Raw genomic sequence first — 7129 nt, 5'->3', positions numbered from 1 at the left:
CCAGCCGGCCGCCAGCTCCTGGCACTGCCCACCGCGCCTTGGGTGGGGAGCGCCGCTCTCCCCCCGGGCCCGGCCCCGCCGCCCTCTCCTCCTCTCCCGCCCGCCCCGAGGAGGGAACGAAGAAAGGTAGAGAGTAGCCCACGGCAGCCACCCTCGCCCCGGAGGCCCCCGCGGCAGCACTGACCGTGCGCGGCGCCGCAGCCCCTGCCTCAACCCCGGCGCTGCCGACCGCCAACCGACCGTTCCGCCATGATGGAATGCGGGCACTGCGCCTGCGCCGCCGCTGGCCGGCCGGGGGCAGGCGGGCGCGCCAACCACAGGCCGGGCCGTTCTTCGTCTTTCAGCCACCCGCTCCCCGCGAAAAGAGGCGCGGGGGGGCGGCGGCGGCGGCGGCGGCGGGGGAGCCCGCAGGTGGCTGGAAAGGCCCCGTCAGGGCGGCAGCTCGGGGCGGGTGGTGGCCGACGGGGGAGGCAGGGCTGGGGGGCGAGCGAGGGGACGCGGCTCTTCAGGGCAGAGGTGGCACTGAGTGGACACAAAGGTGGTGGGTGGGTGACGAGCACCCGCCATCCCGCCATGACAGAGGCCTGGGCCACGTCCCCTGAGGTGGCCTGTGTCCTCTGAGGTGGACCCTGTCTTCTGAGGTGGCCCGTGGCCTGCAGCCCCTGGAAGACCCCATCCCTCCGTGGCCCGGTGGCACCTGATGGCGGGTGTGCTGCCCGTCACCCCATGGCACAGCCAGCGCCGTTGCCCGTGCTCCCGCCATGACACACACCTCCGGCCCGGGGGGTCTGCGGCCTCCACCCCCTTCATGCCAAAACCAGGACAAATGTGGTGTTTTATCTGTTTTATACATTTGGCCTCACCCCCAACTGAGGCGGTAGATGGGCCACAGCATGTGCAAAGACAAAAAGCCTGAATTGTAGTGCTGTGTAACAATACAAAAAGCTTTAATGTTGACGCCCGTAAGAAATTAGGGGAATTAATCCAACTGTTCAAGTGGGCAAAGCGAAGAGGAAGGCAAGATTTCGTTCCTGGCGTGTCCGTCCGAGGAACCGGGTATCCCGACAGACAGCTCCCTCCTCCACGGCCACTCTCACCCATTGTCAGAGCATCCCAAGCCCTGGGGGGCACTGAGCCCCCCTGCTCCAAAAAGGATGAAGGGCAGGGGCTGAAGAAGCCTGACACCAGTTGAAGAGCATCTCTGGCACATCCATGTCCTCTGGCTTCTATTCAGCTGGACAGTTTGTACCGATACATTTCCATCAATGTGTTTTGAGCAAATTCAAGGCACTGTTTGTTTTGTGTTTTGTTTTTTGTTTGTTTTTTTGTTTTTTTTTTTCTTTAAAAGCAGTGATTTAAGGGATATTTTGCACACAGCATGGGAGCTCGCTTCTGTGTGGATGTAAAATAAATGTGACAGCTGTGCTCTTACACAAGCTGCACGTAAATTGTGCATCGCAGCAGTTTGGAAGAAAAAGGTCAAACTCGACATTTATATGCAAGCTATATAATATAGCTTTTAACTAACCTTATAACTAACCTTTTAAAATCAACATCCACGTGTTTACCCCTGGACTGATCTTAGATACATTTTTAATGATTATAGGAAATTTTATAATGAATGGAAGAAATTGTTCCTTTATGTCAGATAATTTCTCTCCGGAGACTAGGGGAAGTGGTTGATTTGCCGTGCCGAACAACCCATGCTAAACAGGACTAAAATAAATTCCCTTCCAGCTTTTTAAATAAGCAAGCAGTGTTAAGGAAGGCCAGGGGTGGTGGTGTCTGCTGAATTTCTAGGTGAGTAATAATTTAGCTTGTTAAATAAATGCCACAAAACCATTTCAGTGTAACTTTACAATTAATTTTGCTCATATTGGCCCATAAAATGAGGAATGTGTGCTCTGCAAATTGTTAGCAAACAGTGAAATAACAGATAAAATCATCCTCAGATTGCGTCTGTGCGTTTGGCAGTTGCTGAAATGTTGTCCCTTTCTTCTCTTTTGTTGTAGTTGATCATCCAGCTATTACAAGACTTCACTGATGGTTTTGAATTTTACATTTGTTTTAGGGAGAAAACAAGCAAATGCTGTCATTATGCTTTAGCATCACTGAAGATGTGCATTTAGTGCAGAATAACACTGACAGTGCATGAAAACATGGCTTTTACAAGGAGCCTGTTACCTTTTTATTCTCTGATCTCTGTTCTCATCCCTATTTATTTCATCTTGTGAATGCATACGAGAGCTTCTTTGTCTGAAGAGCTCATTGCAATGCCCTTTGCCGTCTGAAAAGCATGACTGGGGAGGTGGATCGATAGCCAATTCCAGGTGGAGAGGGCAGGGGAAGCCTTTTCCTCTTACCAGGATAATTGGCAAAATCTCTGTCATGGTCCCTGCACTGAAATTTCCTCTTCTTTCTCCCTCTTCCACAAGTTTTACTGCACACATGTGACTACTGCCTGATTCTGGTGCAGAAAAGCAGCAGCTCCTACTTTTGCCCCGCGGAACAGTGTGGATCAGCACATTATGTGTTTTATTATGGTGGAAAATAAACTAATAATTCATTGTGCCAATAAAATAGCTTGAAATCTTTAAAAGAAGATTCAGGGGAAAAATAAATTTCTTCTCTGTTTTGAGTCACATCTTTCTATTGTCACTAATAGTTCAATATCTATTTCATTGACAATTCTGAAATTAAATTCTTTAATTCCAGCTCAGAATTAAGCCTTGTGAACACTCCAGAGAAGGGAGTAGACAAGTCCAGCTCAGGACTCGGTGGGCACAGACCTGCTTTCGGCATTATTGGGCTCTAGGAACAAAAAGTTGGTTAATCATTTCACCTTTGAGAGAATTCCTGGAATCTTCAGCACTCCATTTCAAGAATCCTGTAACTCCACAGGCTCTAACTAATCTGCAGCAAAGCGTATCTAGCGCCCTGGGGATTTCATTTCTGAAGTGAAATATTTGTACTTGATTTTGGGGAGATCCTCTGGAAGAGCCCCATCAGGATGGGATTTGCAGATGTGAAATACATGGCGTGAAGTGCCTGTTGCTGCTGAAGGCAGCGATTCAAGGACTATTTTGACTTCGCAGGCTCGGTATTTATTCATTGCCAGCTAAACCTAAAAAGTTATGACTAGTGGTGTTGTGTGATAGACGCGGGTCTGATTCTCTATCACGAGCACACTGTGTCTGATACCCAGAATAAAAAAGGTCTTCGGGGGTGAATGCTGAGCATTCTTTGCTGTTGGACCTCCCAGCTTTGATTATTACAAGAATTTCTTTGTAGGTAATAGTGCAGTATTTTAGCACTCAGAAAAATCCTTTTCCTTTCCCTCCTTTCATGAAATAATTTTTTCTCCCCCCCTCCCCCCTTAATTTTTCCATTCTAAATATACTTTATATCCTAGCAAGGTATTCACTGGTAATTCTAGCAAACGTGAGGTCTGATGGAAAAGCTTACCGAGTCACAGCGAGTCGCGAGAGAGACTTAGGATGAAAGATCTAAAAACTGCCCACATTCCACAAGCTCCGGGGCTCCTTTAAAACTGAAATTGCTTCAAGTACGAGAACTATTCCCACACCGTGGAAAATAAAGGACCAAATCTTTGCTGCAGACATCCTACATTCAGATTGCTACGGGTTGACAGTAAGGGGAAATTATATTTATTATTTTTTTAGCTGAAATTGGAGATTCTATGGCCAGTCGGTGAGGCTGAAGGCACATGGGCGCGCCGTTCCAGATGGCAAAGCTGTAGAGAGGAAATAATTGGCAGGAGCAGCATCGTGACCAAACCACCTGGAAAGAAGGCCCTGGTTAGATGGGTCAGAAATTACAGAAGAGCATGGAACCGGTCTGAGGGGAGCTGTAACTATGTTTTGAAATTCCTGGAGAGCCATAAGGACTGTGCAAGGACGGTGGTGACGCCAGGTTTCCAACACAAAGGCAGGCGACCCTCATCTGGAGTCGCTGGGTTAGAAAAAGCTGGATTTTGAGGAAATTATCGCCCGGGCTGTCCTTTCTGTCTAGAGAGGAAGGGGGAAGAGAGGCACACACACCAGTGATACCAGGTCAGGGGGTGGATCCGGGGCTGGGGATGAAGGAATTAAAAATAGCAAAATATAAGATCAGAGAATATTTGGAGAAAGGAAAAGGGAAGAGAAAAGAAACAGCCAAAATGGGAAGTGGAAATGAGTCAGGAGGGAGGGAAGAGAGAACAAATGGGAAGAAATCTGCACTTATAAAGGAAGGGCAGTCTCTGGAATGGAAAAGGAGAGTTAAGGAGAGTTCGTCTTAACAAAACAATGGCAAGAAGCAGTGCCAAAAACATGCTCATTCTTCCATTAGAAAAGTTTGAATTGTATTTTCTACTTTTTTTCTTTGCTAATTCAACAGGTCTAGGTGAGTTAAAAACAACAAAAAAAAGGGGAGGGGGAGGAAGAAGTAAAATATTAAGGAAATGGAAAAGAAAACCCCTTTGACAAGAATGGGTGAAAAGAGAGATAAGAGGAATATTACAATTACAACATATTCCAATCTGAACATGGGCGGGGAGGTTACTGAAAGGCTTGGATAACAAAAAACCACTGCTTACAGCTGGACACAGTAAATACCTGGCTGCACAAAAACCTCTCCAAAACCATCAACCTGCTTATCATGACGAATAGCAGCTGCTCTGGATTTCTAGTTCCAGCCCATAATAAAGACAGGTTTTTCTTTCCATGCTTGCGTGGCAATAATAATGGTGATTATGGTTATTTTAACTCGTGTCTAGCAAAGCCTCTTGAATTCATTAGGACCTGCCAGCGAGGTCTTGGAACACATTTGCTGCATTTTCTCTGATTATATACAAAATACTGCTGTGTACTCTTTAGGAGGGACCGAGGCAAGGCAACCCGGCAAACAAACTTTTATCAAACAGCACGTTGTTGGAAGCCTCTGTGCTCAGATCCTCAAAAGTAAACAGCGTATCCTGGAGCAGCTTTTCCGCCAGCGTGTCCTGGCTTTGCTCCATCCACCCCAGTGGAATTAGGAGTGTTTTCTCCAGCTGAGGAGCTGGTCCACGGAGAGAGAGAGAGCAAACCCGCAGTCTGTGCTGTGTATTTTGAGAGAAGCACAAGGGGGAAAAACCTGTAGGGCATCGGGAGCGGGAGTTTCCCTCGCAGGTAGATGAAACGTTCCAGCTGTTGTGCGTCTGCAGGTGCACTCATCCCCATTCCAGGGAATTTGCTGTCTGCTTGCCATTGAACCCCAGGAGCAAGTCATCACCAGCAGAAATGATTTAACGCTAATCAACGCTATCTAAACAAATAGATGATACCATCAGAGGCACTGAATTATAGCAGCACTTGGCTCCGCGCTCTGTGGCGTAGTTTTGTCCACTAAGTCGTTAGAAACTGGTGCTGTTCTAAGTGAAGAAATTAAACCAGGCTTGGAGATTCGTTTTGGAGCCCGATGAACATCCCCAGGAATTTCAGTGGGCACAGTGGCTTATTGTTCCTAGTACAACTGGTAATCTTACAGAAGAGAGGCATCTTACGAAGAAAGACGACAGATTTTTGTCATCAGTATGGACAGGCCAGGATGGATTAGCAAAGAAGTTTGGCAGCAGATGGAGATGCAGACAGATGCCACACTTTGCTGTCTGCACTTCTTTCTCCAAGCAGGACCCCAGAAACCCTCTGTGATACCTCTCCTAGTGAACTCACCGCTCTAGAGCAGCAACTCCGTCCACGGGAGTTCTCACATAAAATCCCCCACGAACTCCCCAAATGTCATCCCTGGATCTGCAGGGCTGTTGGTACAAAGTAATGCTAAAGGTGCAAAACAAAAGCCCTCCGCAACCCCCAATAAACATACCTGGCGTTTATGGCTGCTGGAAGTGGCGAGGGATGAAGTTCAGAGCCTGGGCAATTTGCACTTTGCACAGAACATCTGTTTTACGAGCCTTTCTCTCACTTATTATCCGGCACAGTCTGTGTGCGAACGCCCCGTGGCCTGACCTAGGGCTGCACCCCCAGCTCCCTTCTCCCCAGCCTCCGGGCTTGACCAAATTCATTGGAAACACCGCAAGGTCTATAAGGAAAAGAGAATTAAACCCTAGGTTGTTGCTGCAGCCCCGCTGCCAGCCCTGGTCACCCGCGCTGGGACCAGGGGCAGCTGGGGGGTCGCCACCAGAGGATGCCCCTAAATAACGACGGAGGATGCTGGGGAGCCCTGAAAGGCAGCACGACGCCTCTGGCACTCTACACAGGCTGCTGATCAGCTGTGGCAAATTTATTGCACTCCGGCTGCTTTTGAAATGAGGGGGAAATGCAGCAGGAAGGGCTTTTTCAGAGCTGGGAGGATCCCTGGAGGCTGAAGGTGCCAAGAGCCGGGAGCATTCGGCTGCCTGGCCCTCCTTATCCAAACTTATCCTGCTTATACTTAGCAGCAGCTCTGACTCCTTGCTGAACCTGGCCCCTGCAATTAACTCATTAACATTTGCTCTTTGCTGAGCCATGAGAGTCTGGGGGCAAGTGCTGTTTGTCAGGTTGCTCATAGCGACCGGTCCCGGTGGCTCTGCAGAGCCTTGGAGAAGTGTATGCAAGGTTAGGAGGTGCTCAGCCTTCTGCCCAAGGGGACCATGGCACCTTCCAGCTCTCCTTTACCATCTCTCTGGCGGCCATGGCCCTGAACACTGCCCGAGCACCAGCGCTTTCCTCATCGGAGAGCCTGGAGCGGGGCTGTCATTGCTGACTTCTCTTGGCTCCAGCCTGGAGCTGCTGCTCTTGTGTGGCACCACCACGGGAGGAGGTGGCTGTGGGACACCTACCCAGTCTCTCCCACACACCTTCACCACCTTCTGCAAGGTCTTTCTGCTCAGTTGCTCCTCGAATTATTCAGCAAGGCCCCAGATAGGAATCAAATCTCCCATTTAGTCTAATTCCAAACACTAGCTGTGTTTACTTATAAATTTATAACTCTTCCCCAAGCCAAGAAGCAAAAAAATAATAAAAAGAAAGCCAAATAGGCTGCAGAACTCCATGCTGCAATGAAGCGCTGGGAACAGGCAGGCCCAAGCAGATGCCAGGGGAAGCACACACAACGTGGCACCAGACCTTCTGCTCCAGAGCAAAACCATCCG

General features: G+C 48.9%; 1 protein-coding gene across 4 annotated transcripts in view; it reads right to left on the bottom strand.

The window, feature by feature from the left end:
- Nucleotides 1–275, bottom strand: part of LOC106895663 (fibronectin type-III domain-containing protein 3a-like) — a 49356-nt gene extending 49081 nt beyond the window's left edge. For all 4 annotated transcript variants that reach the window (XM_014955210.1, XM_014955212.1, XM_014955214.1 and 1 more), the window contains exon 1: nucleotides 185–275. The gene's annotated coding sequence lies outside the window, so the exon portion shown is untranslated. The remainder of the gene's footprint in view (nucleotides 1–184) is intronic.
- Nucleotides 276–7129: the final 6854 nt, after the last annotated feature.

Source organism: Calidris pugnax, unplaced genomic scaffold, assembly GCF_001431845.1.
Source record: "Calidris pugnax isolate Ruff unplaced genomic scaffold, ASM143184v1 scaffold38, whole genome shotgun sequence".
In the NCBI taxonomy this organism is placed as follows: domain Eukaryota; kingdom Metazoa; phylum Chordata; class Aves; order Charadriiformes; family Scolopacidae; genus Calidris; species Calidris pugnax.
The sequence above is the reverse complement of the archived record's forward strand: the minus strand, read 5'-3'. Positions and strand labels throughout refer to the sequence as shown.